Source organism: Diabrotica undecimpunctata, chromosome 7, assembly GCF_040954645.1.
Source record: "Diabrotica undecimpunctata isolate CICGRU chromosome 7, icDiaUnde3, whole genome shotgun sequence".
NCBI classification, from domain to species: Eukaryota; Metazoa; Arthropoda; class Insecta; order Coleoptera; family Chrysomelidae; genus Diabrotica; species Diabrotica undecimpunctata.
In genome coordinates, this window is record NC_092809.1 from 75,057,187 (window position 1) to 75,076,147 (window position 18,961).

General features: G+C 30.8%; 1 protein-coding gene across 2 annotated transcripts in view; it reads left to right on the plus strand.

The window, feature by feature from the left end:
• The window catches only part of LOC140445502 (uncharacterized), a 500,280-nt gene that overhangs the window by 221,321 nt on the left and 259,998 nt on the right, over positions 1-18,961 (plus strand). For both annotated transcript variants that reach the window (XM_072537554.1, XM_072537555.1), the window contains exon 4: positions 18,529-18,575. The gene's annotated coding sequence lies outside the window, so the exon portion shown is untranslated. The remainder of the gene's footprint in view (positions 1-18,528; positions 18,576-18,961) is intronic.

Below are 18,961 nucleotides of genomic sequence, written 5' to 3' on the forward strand. Positions count from 1 at the left end.
TGTGATTGGTAAGAGGTCATTACACATGTAGGACGGAGGTTGTTCGAAACTATTATCATCAAAGAGTTCTTGTATGTATTTAGTTCATATGCATATTTTTTGATTTTTATTTTTGATGATGTTCCCCTGTTGATTTTGCAGTTTGCTAGCTATATTGGATTTTTTAAGACCAGCTACTTGTTTTGCCTTTTCATGCATATTAAATGTATCGTGTTTTTTTTCAACAACTTTATCTCTTCACACTGTGTTTTTAACCAATTTTCTTTGGCCTTTCGTATTTTGGTTTTTATTTGTCTATATTGTTGTACATTTTTTGTTGTTCTTTGAATTTCTTCTTTCTTCCATAAGTTGCAGTATATTGTCATTCATCCAATTCATCTGCTTTTTGTTTTCTATTAGATGTTCTGCTCTGATCTTGTTAAAGATTTCACATATATTCCGTAGTGATATTTCTGGGTTATATGTTTGCTCCATGTTACTTAGAGTTTTCTGAAAGAAAACGTGCGACTGTCTCTGTTGTTTCCTTAGCTTTTAGTCTTTTTATGTCATATTTTTTTGTTACTATGCTTTTTTGTAACCTTTTTAAATATTAACCTTTAACTTCTTAACCTCAGCACCAGGGTAACTTTTAACTGATAGACATCCATTACGGAATCTCTTGTTTACCATTATGTAATCAATTTGATTCCTTATAATATTGCGATGATCTTACGAAAAAATCCAGAAAGAGAATCTAGAAATGATAAACACCTAAAAGAAAAAAATACAATTTTATCTATTAGCAAATAATGTCATTGCTATTTTTTAACAGTAGTAATAGTTGGATACTTTTAATCCTCTTATCCTTTTGCAATCCAGTAAACGAGAAACAAATATTGTTTTTTTTTTCATGCTTCCCTGGAATTTTAAAGCCGATATATCAATTTTTAATCTTGCTCGGTTTTTCGTGAGTGTTATCCAACATCGAACTTTTCAATTAAAAATATAATTCTTTTTTTATCAATTTTTAATTTTGTTGTTGATCTTTACTAGCGACCAGGCTGTTGGTTCTACGTATAGATTGTTTCAAACAAACTGGTACATTAAAACTTTTGATATGATTTAAAACCCAAATCAAATTATTATTTTGATTAAAACAAGAATAAATTCTGAATCTCCGTCCTTATGGCATGTTCAATTTGTAATGGGTAGCTCTTTTAGACAGCAGACTCAGTAAAACACAAGTTTAGTTTAAAAGTATTCCAAATAAACATTTAAAAAAAATATATCTATATATATATATATATATATTATATATATATATATATATATATATATATATATATATATTATATATATATATATATATATATATATATATATATATATACCTATATATATACATAAATATATATATATATATATATATATATATATATATATATATATTTATATTTATATATAGATCTAGCGGTTAATGTGGGCTCCGTACTAAAACGGTCAGGGCCGAAGCTATCATGTGTGCCAAGTGTGCATCGCACACGGGCGGCCAACAATAGGGGGGGCCAAAAGCAGTCCACTGATAATAATACTTTTTTAAAACGAAAATAAATTCAAATAATTAAATAGTAATGATTCAGATAATTCTGTGAACTCTAATATTCCAAACAATAGTAATTATTCAGTACGTGATAATACTTAACTGCGTTTAATTTATCATGTGTACTTCTTTTTTTATCCTAATCTAAAAAAAAATGTCAGAAAATATTATTTATTGTATGAACTGCCGCCCTTTTGCAGGTACAGTCATAAAGCAGTTTCGGGAATACTTTTTAATTCAAAGCGGCTGGCGGCTTTCGGACTTCAGGTATTTAAGATTTCACACGTAGATACTTTACAAGAATTAAGGCAAGTGGTTGTAAAGTTTCTGTTATAATATTGTTCCTATGGTTATGTTTATAGATGGGTTATTATGTCTTATGTTCAGTCTTAGTTGAGAATTCGATGAATTTAGACACGCTTTTGATAAACGAGTTTGTTTGTAAAATATAGTAGTGTACCCATTTCTTTTGCACAGTAGGTACTGTATTTCGAAGTAACGTTGAGATCAGAGCAATTTTATTCGTATACGCGTTACGGCTACATATTATTTGGAGAAACATTATTTGGACAACTTATTTGCAGTGTTTTTGGATTTATTTTATTAAATTCGCCCGGCATCGTTCTTTAGTGATAATTTCCAAATGTCCGAAAGAAAAAGAAAACGACTTTCAGGTTTTTAATATAGAAAAATTAAAGAGGCAAAAACTGAAGAGAAAAAAAAACTTAATGGTAAGATGAAGAACGCAGACGAACGGTCTCGCTTGGGGTAGCGTAATGGCACCTACACTGTATTGCATTTACACAAATGATCAACCGATACCAGTAGATACTAGGATTTTCATGTAGACGATACATTACACAACCAAAAACTTTTGTTGCTGAAGTGGAAAAAAATCTAAATGATGCCTTAAATATAATAAAAATAAACCACGAATTAATTTTAAGCCAAACCCCGAAAAATCATAGGAGCGCTCCTTCAATTTTCCTTTTTTTTACACACACACATATATATATATATATATATATATATATATATATATATATATATATGTGTATATATATATATATATACCTATACATTATATACAGTATATACATTAGTTTACAATAATAATAATATAATAATATGTATGTGTATTACAATGTTTGTTTGACAGTCTTTCAGATAAGAAAATATTCTTTGGGTATCTGTATTTTCTTCTAGGGCATCTCTTAGGGAGTTGGGTATGCTATATTTGAGTCGTTCACTGTTATATTTAGGACACTGTATTAAATAAGGTTTTACCGTTAAAACACTGTTGCACACTTCACACACTGGTTTATTTTTGCGCTGTAATAAATAGTCATGAGTAAGTCCTGTATGGCCGATACGCAGACGGGTAAGTATCACTTGCTCTCTTCTGTCTTTTATTTTTGATTTCTAAAGATATGGATGTTTGTTGACTTTGTATAGCCTTGAGTGTTGTTCCAAGTTTGTTGCCATTTTTGAAATATTTTTTTGGTTTAAATATGGTTTTAAATCGTTTTGTATCAATATGTTACTTTCTTCGGACATCGGGTTAGTTTATGCATTTTTAGCTAGTTTATCTACAACTTCGTTACCTTCAATTCCGACATGAGAAGGCACCCATAAAAAGTAAACTTGGATGTTCTTATTTGAAATGTTTTTAAGTTCTTTTTTAATAAGAAGTAGAAGAGGATTGTCACAGTACAATTGAGTCAGTGAGGATAATGAACTTAGAGAATTTGTAATTATTATACATCTTTCTTTGTTTTTGTTTTGTATTAACGATAGTGCTTTTAGAATTGCGAATAATTCAGCCAAAAAGATGGTTGTAATTGACGACAATTTGAAACTAACTGAGGAGTCTTCCGAATAAATTGCTGCTCCAACTCTGTCTTCATTTTTTGACGCATCAGTGTATACGTTGTAGGTATTGCCATATCTGTTTAATAGTGTATGAAACTTTTGTTTAATGACGGTTGATGATATCTTTTATTTTCTTAGGTTTGTTAGACTGATGTTGATAGCCGGAATAGATATTGTCCATGATGCAGGGTTGTGGATTGAAGAGGTATCATCGGTTTTTGGAAATTAAAAATTTAATTTGGATAAGTATGATTGTATACGAAAGTAAAAATGATGATCAATTTGATTTGTGTTTGTTGAAATTTATTTGTTAATCGATCAGCAAAAACGTTATGCAGTACTGGATTATTTCGGTTTGATGACACTGCTGCTGCATATGTTAGGCTTAGATATTGTCTTCTGAAAGAAAGAGGAAGTTTTCCACTTTCCCATTAGAGACTTTGAATGGGGCTTGTGCAGTGAGCACCTTATGAAGTACGTAGACATCTATTTTGGATAATATCCAGTGACTTTAAATGTGTTTTTTTTGAGGAGTTATAGACGATGACTCCATGGTCAAGTTTTGATCGAATTATGTATTTGTAAATAAGTATTAAACTTGCATAATCGGTACCCCAGTTTTTCAAGGCAAGTAATCGCAGTAAATTTATACCAGGTAGACAGGATTTTTTCAGCTGTTGTTGAATATGTTGTCTTCCAAGTTAATTTTTTATCAAACGTCATACCCAAGAATCAGATTTTTTCTACATAATCTAGTTTTTGTTCGTAGAGATGTTAGTTTTGCTAAACCCCATAACGGATTGTGTGCATTAAAATCTCCAATTATTATTCGTAGAGCAGGTAGTTGATTTAATAGGTTTGAAATTTCTTTTGAATCGGGTTCTTTATTGGGGGGGATGTAATTATTGCAAATTAAAAAAGAAATTGTAACTGTCATCCTAATTTCAATTACTTTGATAATTGTTGTGAGTTTTATTGGTTTAGCATGAAAGATATCTTTTATGTAGATTGCTACCCCTCCGCTTGCAATTTTCGCATTTTCTCGATTTCTAAAGAAACAATTGAAATTCTTTAAGTCATGAGCTTTGTTGTTTTTGTAGTTGGTTTCTTGTAAACATATCAAACTAGGTTTATGTTTTGAAATTAATAATTTTAACTTTTCTAAATGGGTATAATACCCATTTATCTTCCACTGAATTAGACAGTTGAAAATGATATATTAATAAGTTTCTGTAGATGCGTCGCTTTCTAAGTCTGTTTGAAGGTCTGAGTTGATTTGCTTTAATATTTTATTTTTTATTCGAGTGTATTTGACTTTAATTTTTCGGTCCTTCAGGTAATGATATATGTTACTTAATAGATCTGTGACCTCTGCTGTTTCTTCTGTATACATTTTGTCGATACTTAACGGGTCTGGTGAGTTCTCGCAGTTTTCAAAAAAGTCTAATAACTGTTCGTAAGTTATAGGGTAGTTAGATTTTGGGTTCTCAAATAAAGTTTTACAGTATCTTAGCATTTCTTCTATTGTTTTTTGTGGTTTGACATTCTGATCTGATTTTACTTTCTTCTCTTTATTTTTTGGTGTAATAAAAATAGGTTCCACTGTAGGAATGTAGTAGCTGGTGGAGAGATTTGGGAGATTGTGCGTTTGTTTTGTGCTTTACTTGTGTTTATATGCGTTGTCTTATTTTCTAGATTTATTTGGATGTTTGTTGTTCTTAAATCTTCTTTGGTTGGCTGTATGTGTGGTTTTTCTTGTTGGGTAGTTTGTGGTTGGGTTTCTTGTTGTGTGCTTTCTTCTTTTGATTATTTTTGTTTAGTATTTGTCTGGGTTTTTTGAGTTGATAGATTAGTTGTATTTTCAATTGGGTCTATATTTGGAACTGGATTATTTGTTGTTGAATTATCTGTTGAAATCGCGGTAGACATTGGGCAATTTTTTATTAAGTGGTTGGTTTGCTTACATGTTTGGCAAGCTTGGTTATCTAATGATAGGTAAATCCTGTATATCGTTTCCTCATGTGTCATAAGAAAAGAATTAGGTAAGGGATGATTATTTAGTAGAAATATGTATGTTTGGCGTCTGAAACTTAAAATATGTTGGAATTGTGGTGTTGATGTGCCTACTCTTAGGAACGGTATAGGTAACGGAAGATTTAATCTATGTGATTTTAATGTAGATATTAGGACTGAGTATGTGATTAAGGTACAGATATTGGACAATACTAATCGCTGACTGGGTCTAATTAGTCTACGAGCTTGTAGGAGTTGTTGGTTTATTTGAACTTTTTCATTTTTGTTTATAAAATCCTCAGCTAGTTTTTCGTTTGCTAAATATATACATACTCTATTATTTGATAATTTTAAACAGAAGATGCTCTGAGTTGGTTGTATCAGACTACTCAGAGCAGACAAGTAATCATCTAGTTTGGTATTTTCAATTGAATCAAAAATAATTGCTTGTTTTCTTGATGGAAATATATTGGATTGTGGTGTTTGATTGGTTACGGAAGAATATGTAGGTGATCCATTAAATCGATTTGATGAGGAGCTGTTTGGTGTATTATTAGTTGTAGGAATTTCAGATTAAATAGCACTATCTATTTTTAATAATCGATTGTAATTGGAGTACGGTCCTGGCAAAACAACCTTCGTAGTCTGTAGTGGAACAGGCTTGGTATACCTGTCTTAGCTTTTGTAGGTTAAATGATCTGTCTCTGTTGTATTTTTTTTGTTATTTTACTACTGGATCACTAACTAACGAAAAGATTTTTAGTATTACACTAGTTTTTAAATTAATTTTAAGAGCTCGATTTTAAAACACGTATTAGTTACTATGTTCAAGAGTCGAATACTATAAATACCTTGTAGATAGTTTATATCGCACGTTGTCAATCACAGAATCTTGTTTAAAACTAAAAGACAAACTAAGGACCAGAAATAATATGCTCCGCAAGATTGTCAGCTAAAAATGGAGCGCTCATCCTTCCACCCTTAAAACGTAAATGCTTGCACCCTATGCTTTGCTGCCAAATATACCTCGCCAGTATGGGTGATACCAATACACACTTGTCACATAGATTTAGTTGTAAGTTAGTCAGCAAAATCATCAGCGGATCTTCCTTACATTAAGACTCACATCCATACATAAGCTCTACCTTATCATAGCTATTACTTAACTTAATATTCGAAGATAAGTATCTAGAGAATGAAAGAAACAAAGTCTAGAATAGCAAGATTCACTCCTCGAATGTCAGACTATTGTACGACGACTAAAATCGAGAAAAAACTGGTCAAATCAACAAATTTGCAAAATATACCAGAAAAAAAAAACGAGTAAATATTAAACTAAAGATATTAATTTATTTTAACGGAATTTAAAAGGACTAAAAACGGCGTACGAAGAAATATTTGGAAGTAAAAGTAAATATAAAAAATAGATGATAGTAATCTGTAATATTACAGCACTAAACAACAAGGGCACGGAACTAATTACAGAACTAATAGAATAAATGAAGACATGTATGCCATTCAAATTAGGCAAAAAGGTCACAAGACAGCAATAGTTAGGCCAATACCTCGCTCATATATACCAAGTTCCCAAGAATACCAGAGCTTCTAATAAGTAAAAACAGACGATGACGAATAACAATAAAAATTTTGACTACATCTCCAAGCGAATCATAGTGGATGAAACACGGAACACTATAGTATAAAATATTAATTGTATACGAGCCTTAAGAGAGTAAACCAATAGAATGCTAAACACAAATGCTGTTGGTACTAGAGAGGCTTTGTTCTCAGTACAAGTCTTATTCCAGAGATGCAGAGACGGCAACTGCGACGTATACGCATGTCTGGTTGGTTACGAGAAAGCGTTTGATCGAGTATAGCACGCCAAGATGATGCAAATAGTAAAAGAAACAGGAATTAACAACCAAGATCTGAAAATAATTAAAAGTCACTACTGGAATCAGACAGCAAATCTCAGAGTTAAAGATGAACACACTGACTATGTAAAAATCATGCGTGGAGTAAGACAAGGCTGTATTTTGTCTCCTCTAATCTTTAATCTGTACTCTGAAAGAATATTTATCGAAGCTTTGCAGGAAACTGAAAAAGGTATTCTACTAAATGGTTTCCGGCTGAACAACATCAGATATGCAGATGACACCATAGTATTTGCGGACAACTTAGAAGACCTACAAGTTCTTATAAACAAAATCACGTATTACAGTCAACAATATGGACTCAATATAAACGTTAAGAAGACAAAGCTTAGAATAATTAGCAAGAAAAGAATAACGGAAGATCAACCCTACGTCAACCAATCCCCTGTAGAAAGAGTGACGAACTACAACTACCTCGGCACTATAATAAATGAAGAATGGACCAACAACCAGGAGATAAGAGCTCGCATCGGAAAAGCTAGATCCACCTTCAATCGGATAGGGGCCTTCTTCAAGAGTCACAACCTCTCTCTTGATACAAAAGTAAGAATGCTGCGATGCTACGTATTCTCTGTCCTTTTTTATGGTGTTGAATCGTGGACCTTAAACGAAGATATGTGCAGAAAACTGGAAGCATTTGAGATGTGGCTATATCGGAGAATGCTTAAGATCCCGTGGACTGACCGAATCACAAATGGGGAGATCCTCAGAAAAATGAATAAGAACCGAGAGGTACTGACCACCATCAAATCTTGAAAGTTACTTCGGACATATTATGCGAAATGAATCCAGATATGCTCTCCTTCAAGCAATCCTGCAAGGAAAAATATTTGGAAAACGAGGTCCAGGAAGAAGAAGAACATCTTGGTTAAAGAACCTCAGAATCTGGTTCAATACAACATCTGTGCAGCTTTTCTGCGCTGCTGCAGATAAGATAAAGATTGCCATGATTATCGCCAATATTCGTAACGGATAGGCAAATCAAAAAGAAGAGAAGAATGCTAGGAGTGCTTTGTACCTTAGTCCATTAATGGATTGCATCTGAAATAGGCGGTATTTCTATTTTAGTAAGCTGTTCATTAATTTTTTTAATTCTTGAATCCAGAATCTGTATTTTATTCGACTGTTTTATAACACAGAGTTTCTTAGCGCCTATTTTCATGTCTGTTGTTTTTCTTGTTTCGCGTATCATTATTACAAGGATTGTGCTGGATATCGACATAGGGAACTCGGTGGTATGTACATGATGTTTCCATAACCAACGTTCGAAAATTTGTCTTACTGTAAAGTCATGACGAGTTTACTAGGAAATATAGTGATATTTAATAATAATAAAGTTTAAGCAACAATTCCTATATGCATTAACTTGGTACTGATATCTCTGCTCCCCGATACCAAGTAGCAGTCCCAAAAACATTAAAACTGCTACACTCATGCTTCCTATTACCCAACGATTAGCCAGTCCAGGACTATACGCCTTATTATGGTACTGATATTGTTTCTGCCCCGCATAAGTGAATATAATGCAAGGAAGGTTTTGGCAATTTAATAGGATTTTGTATGTTAGAATATTATTTCTCTGAGAAAGTGAAGAATATCTATTTGCTATCCGGGTTTAATCCATAGATTAAATATTAGAATGCTATAGAATAATGCTATTACCAGCAAAAAAACGGTCTAATATTCAGTAATCAGAAAACCAAATAAATGTTCTTTAACATACAAAAGAAAGGGCATAACGTAACGTTAGTAAAATGGAATATTCAGGTAGCTAACAGATGTATATATAACCCTCATAATACTTTTAAATCCAGAAGTTTAATACGAATTCCTTAAATCGGGATATATAAAACGGTTATTAAACCAGTGTTATTGACTGGATATGTGACGAAAACGCTGACAAAACAATGTAAGTAAAACTCAGGTATTAATTAGATGAGTATTACTAGAAAAGCCATCAAAAGTATTGCCAAGAAATGTAGAGCATATAGTCAAATCTAAATATCGCAGAATAAGATATTTAGATAGTATCACTGAGAAAGTGAGAAACCAATTGCCAAAAGCAAAGGTTACTTTGTACTAAAGTACCCGTTCTCTAAAGCATAAGCATGTCTTTTCCTACTTTTTTAAGTAATTGATGGATTGGACTTAATGGAAATTTATGTTATCTGACAATAAAACAGGTATGCGTTTACATGTTATAGTCTCTAATCGAATAAGTTGAAGAGGGGAAAACTGTTTGTCTCAAGTTGGTCATTCAGAATTATGGCTGTAATTTTTAATTTGCTAATTTACATAGAATCTAAAGATACCTTAAGGCTTTTATTTTAAATATACTTTTTTAGTAAATACGTAAATAGAACCTGGAATATACATGTAACCTTTGATCTCTGGGATAAACCCATCTCCTGAACAATGACGCCGATATATTTATTTAAAATGTTGTACACTTATTTTAACCGTTTATGTCCTTATTATCCATATATGAGTTGTGACCGATATTATAAACTCACTTACTTTTCACAAAGAGACTCTATATTAACTACAGTGATTACTATACAAATCTAAGTCGAAATATCGTCGAAAAGTAACAGTATGTAAAATTAAAATTTTTAATGAAAAGTTAAAGATAAGCTATTTCTTATGGGGGTCAAAAGAGAAGCCTTTACGAAAATTTAAGTACTAATAAGACCAACGCAATCGCGCCTACCCTGGGTAATGAATAATTAATTAATCGGCTAATCACCCGTTCAATATAACATAACATCCTAATTTATAATAACATATAATGTAACACATCTATAAATTAATAACATTTAAAGGGTTTTCACCCATATATTTTAGTGGCTCATAGCATGTATAATTTGTTACACTGATGATCGGATTTACATTCCGAAAACGTTCTGTAATGTATTTGTGATATAGCCCGTTTGGGTATTTTATTATATACCTTTTAGAAAGGATGTGAAAAAAAAATTTTTTTGATTTACTTACATATATATTATTTTATATATTATTTATATAGATATTTTATATTATGTGTATGGTATACAATAAAATATAATGGATTAGATATGGGATCTGAATACTTAAAATATCATATAAAAAGAATAAAATTGAAAAATAAAGATTAAATAGAATATTTAATTGATATAAGAGTTGAGCGCCAACTAAGCAAAATAAAATGTAAAATTAATAAACGAATAAAATCAAAAGAAATTGTAATAAAAAAATATTACACTATACTCTATAACTATACTAGCTAATATTACACTATATAGGTGGAAACAATAAATTATTTATAGATGCAATGATGCTACAATCGGCAAATTAACAATCGTCCAACTAACTTATTGAACAAAATATAAGACTTGGTAAATTTGTTATTTCAAAGAGCACAACATTAAATCTCAAAAATTTGTTACTTTAAAAAAACATGTCTAAAATTATTAGTAAACCAGTCATTTTCCATTACTTAATAAAAAAATATATAAAACATTCTGTAAGAAATTTGACTAAATAATTTCATTTATATTCCTAAACTCTCCCATTTCTTATGGCCCTGAATATGTTTTTTACAATTTCAAGGATTTAACCTTCACCCAAGATTTTTTATTCCATTTTATGTTTTGAATTCATTCCCCAAGAGATGTTTAAAAGTATAACAAGAGGAAGATTGTACCAATCTGCAGAATAAAATCAACGTTTTTATACAAAAATCCTACCGGCATTTTTATGATCGAAGTAAGAATATGTGGAATTCAAGATAAAATCGTCTGTTTTAGTAAATAAAAAAAACTCATTTTCTGTTTTTTTTTTTGATAATTTGTTAGTAATGAGCAAACTCAATCAACATTTAAAATAATGGAGGATAAATATAGCCTAATATATTTTAAATATATGTGTATTAGTAGGCTTGACATAATTAAATATGCCCTGTATAATAATTAAATATATTTATATAGTGCGTCCATAAAGTAACGCATAAATTCATTATTAGCTAAATAAACAACAGTATTAGAAATTCCCGAAACAGGTCGATTTTTGATTTTAAGTTACTATTTTTTCAAATTATAATCTAATATACAGGGTGAACCACCTTTGTATGATGACGTCATCACAATTTTATTTTAAAGGAATCCCCTTTTTTCAATTTATATTATTTCCTTTGCTGAGCTGATTCCAAAAATGTATAAAACGTTGCTTTAAATTGGTACAGGGTGGCAAAAATGCAAAAATTCCAAGTAACTTACAAAATAATAAATACACACAAATAAGGAAAAACGTAATAAAAACATTAAATTAAATTACATACTATTATATATACAACTACTTTACTATTATGCAAATACTGTGATACATAAACAAAAATAAACAAACGAAAGTTTACAGTAAATGTTGAAATTTTTTTCCATTAATCGTAATGAAAGTAATGACTGAAACAGTCATTACTTTCGTCATTAACATTCTGTAGCATACCAGGTGTTATGTTCTTTATTTCTTGTTTAATTGGATCTTGTAGTTGACGGATATTATCAGGTCTGTTTGTGTAGACTTTAGATTTTAAATAACCCCAGAAAAAGAAATCTAATGGGTTCAAATCAGGTGATCTTGGGGGCCATTCTACTGGTTCCTTTCTTCCTATCCACCGTTGTGGAAAAGTTCTGCTGTCTAAATTAGTGGGTATTGAAATATCAGGAAAAAGCTGAATCAGATTAGGAATTAATGTATTTTGTAGGAAATCGAGATATGATGCTCCTGTTATATTTTCATAAAAAAATATGGACCAATAATTGTATTTCTCACAGTACCAGCTCATACGTTCGTTTCTTGTGGTCTTTGCGTATGGGGCATTGCATCCAGTGTGGATTTTGATGAAAAAGAAAATGAAACGTTGCCTCGTTCGAAAATAAAACGTTATCAATGAAATTGTAAGGTTGATTCAACATATACTCACTCGCAGTATTCAGTTCTTCGATCAGAGTCGTATTCAACCATTTCATGGATAAGACGTACTTTATAAGGTTGGTATTTTACCTTTTAAAAACATTTAATACTAAAGACTTTTCAACACCAAAATCCCTAGATACTTCTTGCACTGTACAGTGTGGATTTTCTACTACCGCCAAAATTATGTCTTGTTGAATATTTTTATTAATTTTTGGACTAACATGCTTTGCTGCATCCCTCACATGGTATAATTCTTTATATTTTCGCTCTATTCTGCTTACCGTTGATTGTGTTCTCGATATATATATATATATATATATATATATATATATATATATATTAATGTGATATTAAAAGTCAGAGGTGCGCCAAGCAATTAATTAGCTTATTAATTAATTAATTAAACTTATTTAAATGATGCAATTATCATTTTATCACACTATTAAATTCTTTTATCTCAGGGTTATATTCGTGCTTTAATATCTATGCTTTACATATGATAGGTAAGGTCTCAGCAATACCGGAATAATAAACATATATGATACAAAATTATATATTGAAATAAAATTCACACTCAACTATCTTAAACAAAAAATATCTCATACAATGATTATCAAAATTTTGTTCTACGTACGTGAACCTTCAAAAATTAATGTTATATACTATATAAATTAAAATTTCAAATCAAAATTGTTGTTCTATCTTTTCTGAAGCAATTAAAAAAAAACTTTGTTAATAAAGAAAAACTGACGAATGGTAAAAAAAAACTATCTCTCTGATGATGAGTTGTCCAAATCCTTGTTCCTTGTAGCCTACACTATCTATTCTTAGCAGTTCCCTAGGTAATCAGCAATCTTACAACAAATTATTGCGAGCCTCTCGTCTTCAATGATCTCCTTCAGATGCACGTATCGTTCAAAAGATGCTAGCCTCTTCTCCTCTCCATAAACTGAATTTCTCGTTCGGGCCTGAACAGTGACTCTTGGAATGTATAAGTAGAAAAGTATGACTTACAATATTTTACTGGGTCAGCTTCCGTCAAGATATACTTAGTCCACGAAAACTCACAAACATTCACTTCTAATGCTTACTATCACTTGGGAATCGCCAAAGAACAACGACTGTTCGCCTTGCACCCTTGGAAAACAACTGATTATCTTTTCTCCCTCAAAACATATCTAGCTAAACTCTCCTTCCTACATAGCTATCCCACCTTTTTTAAATCTCCTCCAATCAAAGCTCGTCATACGTATCTACCATTTAGATAACAATCTTATATACTAAAACGCTAAGCCCTTTTCTCAACCCCTTTCCACCACTTGACTCAAAAACCATATTAGATAATTAAAATATTTTTTCGGAATATTATTAGTATTACGTATGAGATTGTGAGATTACGTGTGAGATATACTTTTGGTACAAAAATTCACTTCTGGTTTTGAGATGACCGGAAGTTAAAATTTACTTTAAGTTTTAGACCCCACAATGTATATATGGATCGAAAGGTCTCGTCGAGACGAATCTAAATATGTACTTCCGGTTGCGATCCGATACCGGAAGTGACCCGAAACGCGCATAAAACGTCAAGATAGAGCAAATCTGACACCGGATTCGTGATCAGCATGCAAAATTAACTGCTAAATGATATCCATGTCGACATTTGATGAACTAAAAATTGCATTCCGGTTTTGAGGTCGACTTCCGGTTTCGTTTTTATTAGTCAAATCAATAGAGAATTCAACGTAGAATTAAAAAATGTAAGTTCACGAAATTATCATTTATAGTTTTTGAGTTATTGATAAAAATATTTTTACTTCCGGTCATTGTATATATTGTATATTTTTCTCGCAAAATAAAAATTTCATTTAAAAAACTCGATGTCGAGTTAGTCCGCTAGTTTTACCTACAATTATAAATTTCCTAAAAACTATTAACATGCTAATCGGTTCTACAAATTCTTAAAAACTAACGGAGAATTATACATTTTATATATTTCGATTCTATTGTCTTATTCACCGTATCGGCGTACAAGTCTATTTGGAAAATCCACTCACATTGTTCTATTATTTCACTACGTTCACTTAAATATATTTTACAAAGAAAATAATTTATGCATATCTTTAAATTTTGTTTACTACAGGTAATCCAAAGATAATGGACTTTCATTTCTTCGAAATATCTTTTATAGTTTATCAGTTGAAATATTTTGAATTATTATATTTTATACTTTGAAATATATTAAGAGCAAACCAATATTATTTTCTATTTTTACATAGCATAACACTCTCCAGGATATCTTGAAAATTTATTTAAATGGTCTATTTAGTAATTTTAATTTTATCTTTGGCTGATAAAATGAATCATAACAATATATATATATATATATATATATATATATATATATATATCTATATATATATATGTAAAGAAGTAAACGTTAAATAGTGGGTTTGCAGCAATAAAAAATGAAACGTCCTTCATGTCTTTCTATGTCCTTCATCAGGGAGCTACAAATGTGATGAATAAATTGTTGGCGTTGGTATAATTAATTAAAAAATTCACTACTTACAAACTTAATGAGGTTGTATCAACGAAGATGTATTATAATGTTGATAAAATTTATCATAGTCTCTCATCTTTTTTCAATATATAAAACCTATTTTTATGTTTAAAAATTTTTAAAATTACTGTACATCCAAAAACACTTAATTATTCTAAATAAATACATGACATTAATCTGACAAAATTCTTTGAAATGTCAATTGATAAATTATTGTTTGTGTTATTATTGCATTTATCTAGTTGTAACAAATAGGAGAACATTTCATTTAGATGACCAATATCAATTGGTTATTCTGACCAATAACGGATATTGGTCATCTAAATGAAATGTTCTCCTATTTGTTGACAGATTCTCATGTTACAGATCCACACTTGCCAGCATTTTTAAATTGAAAATTGTATCGTGTTGATTTTTAAGTTAATATATTGTGTTATATTTATGTTATAGTTATTGTTAACTTATTTACTGGTCGTGTTATTTTTTAGAGTTTAGTTTAATTGTGATTTAATGATTAAATTTTAAGAAATTCTTACACTAATAGTTTCAAAAGTAAATATTTTTAAAAATCATATGATACACATCAGTACGACCCTGTTTGGCTTTCACATGCGTCTATTGACGATTGGGCATTTGTAAAATGAATACGGTTTAGCAAGGCTTTGACTCTGTAAATTGACACCAACTCTTACTCGATCTGCAAAACATGAATATACCAGCAAAACTGATTAGATTAGTGAAAATCACAATGGACAACTCTGTAGCAGAAGCTATGACAGGTGAACACATTGAACGATGCGATTTAAAAAACTGAAATGAGCATGTATTAAGACGAGAAGATGAATTAATAAAAAAATATACTGAAGTAGAAACCTATAAATACAAGATCTTGAGGGAGACCAAAGACAGACGGCACGATCAGTTAAAAGAAGATATCACCAGAATGAAGATACCTATGGGAAAATTGAAAAAACGTTCTGTTACAGACGAGTTCCATTTTACAAGATATTCACTTGATGGTCACCAAAGAGTATGAAGAAGGCCTAAATAATGCTATGCAGATTGTTGCTTCTCTCTTAGAGTACAGTTTGGTAGTAGAGGTATAGTGGTATATGACACCATCTTTTTGAAGCGCATACACATCTTGTTATGTTAGGATGAGGTAGCCTTAATGCTGACAGGTACATTATGAAATGTCTGAAAGAGCATGTGGTACCTTATACGCATTTTGTATGTAACAATTTTCTCCTAATGCAGAATAATGCTCGGTAACACATAGCCTGGGTATCAGAGCAATCATTATTTACAGATATTCATATTTGGGTACTAGTCTAGCTTCCTAGAAGTCCAAACCTTAACCTCATAAAGCATTTGTAGAACATGGGAAGAGTAGTTGGTAGCGTTAGAAAAGACTTTTAACTTTCCATTATTATATTTAGTAATAGTATCATTAAACAATTTAATCATTGCTTTTGTTTTATTAATAAAGGTGTTAAGTGGATTTTTTTTAAATTACAAAACTGTAATTTGAAAGGAAAGATTCTACTTTCTCTATGTATTCAATTTGTTCTAGGGTTACAACACAATTTGCCGTATCAGCCTTGCTAAGCACTAGAGAATCTCTATCGATTTTTTGTTTAATTGATTTTAACAAATCGTTTTGTTTTTAAAAGAATGGTAATTTCTATGAAAATTACATTTGTACATAAATTAGTGTTGTTGAAGTAAGCTGATACAAGAGCTTCTCAAATACTGTTTAATTTCAGCATTGTTTGTCATACCTTCTATTATAGTATCCAGTCAGTTAACCTAAAATTCTGACAAGAAAAATGTAGGTCTAATCCTAAGGATGTAGCCCGCTACATCCGGGGTGTAGGATGTAGCCCGCTACATCACAGAACGTTTTCAGAATGATGATGGAATATTAAATCCGAAAACGTTCTGTGATGTAGCCCGATAGGGTGTTTTAATTTTATACCTTTTATAAAGGAGTTTTAAATAAATTTTTCGCTTCTTTTTCTTTCTCATACTGGGGGAACGGTACAACTCCATTTTTACTTTATCATTCAATCTTATCTTGTCTACATCATATTTCGGTCTCTATTGTTATGTGACGTGTCGAGTTCCATTTCAGTGTTGCTATTCCCTTTATAGCATCAATCAGTCCTAATATTGGTCGTAGCTGGCGGTTTGGCATCTTGTCTTGTAGAAAAACGCCCAACATAGGACGCTCCATAACCCTTTCCGGGTAAGCCCTTTTGACACGGATCTTTTGCATTGTGTTCCTTGTAATGGTCAATTTTCCGTAATTCAACACCGGCAATACACATTGATTAAATGTTTTTTTGAGACATATTGAGAGATCGGACGATTTGAAAAGATAGTTCAACTTTCTGAAGTTTAAGTCAACCTTGAGCGACGAAACGAACTACATGACGAAAAAGCTCGAGTATTTGATTATCTTTTCCTATGTAAATTTCGTAACCTAGAAAGGATTTTCTTCGTCATAGAAAGAAACGGTACTGTCAATGGTTTTTTATTTTGACCAAGCAGCTTGTGCTTGTTCAATGCATGAATAAATTTCTTCTAAATGTTAGTCCCGTTGACAAAAGGTTAAAGATATTTGTACCGAGAAACCCGCTTAATGACCTGTCCATTAAAATAGAATTTTCACAATTTTTGTTGAATTTTTTTTGAAACTACAATGTTTCTACCAATTTTGGTTTTCCTCATATTGATATGTAAACTATACTCCATACTAACCGTAGATAATTTATTAAAGAATCTCTGTCAAATTGCCTGCTATACAACATAATTTTCCTAATCTATTTATAGTGATACCTCTTTTCTTACGCTTTCCATATTTTAACCATTTTAACATTTATAAAAGTTATCCCTGCAGTATAACCTTTCTGCCCTCCTTGAGTAATAAAATTAGGGATTACGTGTCTATTTCTCTAAATCCGTAGTAAAATCCACCAAATAGGCAGTTGGAACTTTGAGTAAGAAATCCATTTTTACTGCCTCAAAATGAATTGCCTTTTACAGTCAATAAAACAAGGAGATAAGGCTATTAATTTGTCTGAAAAGGTTTCGTTCGAGAGTTACATTAAACGTTATTTGTTTAGTTTAAAAGCTTTGCTATATCCACGGGGTATGTGCTCGACAAATAAACCCGTAATGCAAACTAAATTCTAAAGGTGTTAGTTTTAATCAGGATTTTAAATGAGGGTGGTGAATCTTCCAATGCACCATAGAAAGCGCAATTGGAAATTCTATTTTAATAAGAAATCTGGGATAGGTTGAGAATATTTTGATTATTTTTATAATTACTCTTGTTTTAGTCGGAATGTGGGAATTTTCATTTTACAGCAGGTTTTACTACCCTACTTAAAGCATCACTTGCCGTTATATAAATATTTTGGTAGTTACATTCGCTCGTTCTGCCTTTTATGAGTTTCTACATCGTTTTTATTACATTTAATTAAGCTTTATTGATTGCATGGTAAAGTTTATATAGCAAGATTTATCTCAGTTTAAAAATAAAATATAATTTAAGGAGTATTTTCAAAATTTCTGGTAAAAACGTGTTGTAATTTAAATATTTTTTTTTCCAGGAGTAAACAGCAAAAGATAGAATATACTTGTGTCTATATAAAACAAAGTAAGTTTAGCTTAGATTTATTTTGTAAAAGTTTTGAATTTAAAAAAAAGTATTTTTATTTTTAATATTTTCTATTTATTAATAAATTTTTAATAAAAACTAGATCACAAATCTATTTTTTTTTATTTAAGGAATAAACTATAGTATGCGCCAGAATAGCCCGTACTGAATAGTAATTAGTTATTGGGATGATAATGTTCATGATTAACATGCTTCATTGCTTTGTAGACAGTGTTCATAAGGATCATACAGATTTTGAAACATATACTGACACATAAGTTAGGGGAGACTAGAGAGACTTGGGACAAAAAATTAGTGTGAATTGCAAGTGTGTCATTTAGTTAATCTTGCCATACGTTTTCATGCTTCAAAAATTATACTTAAAA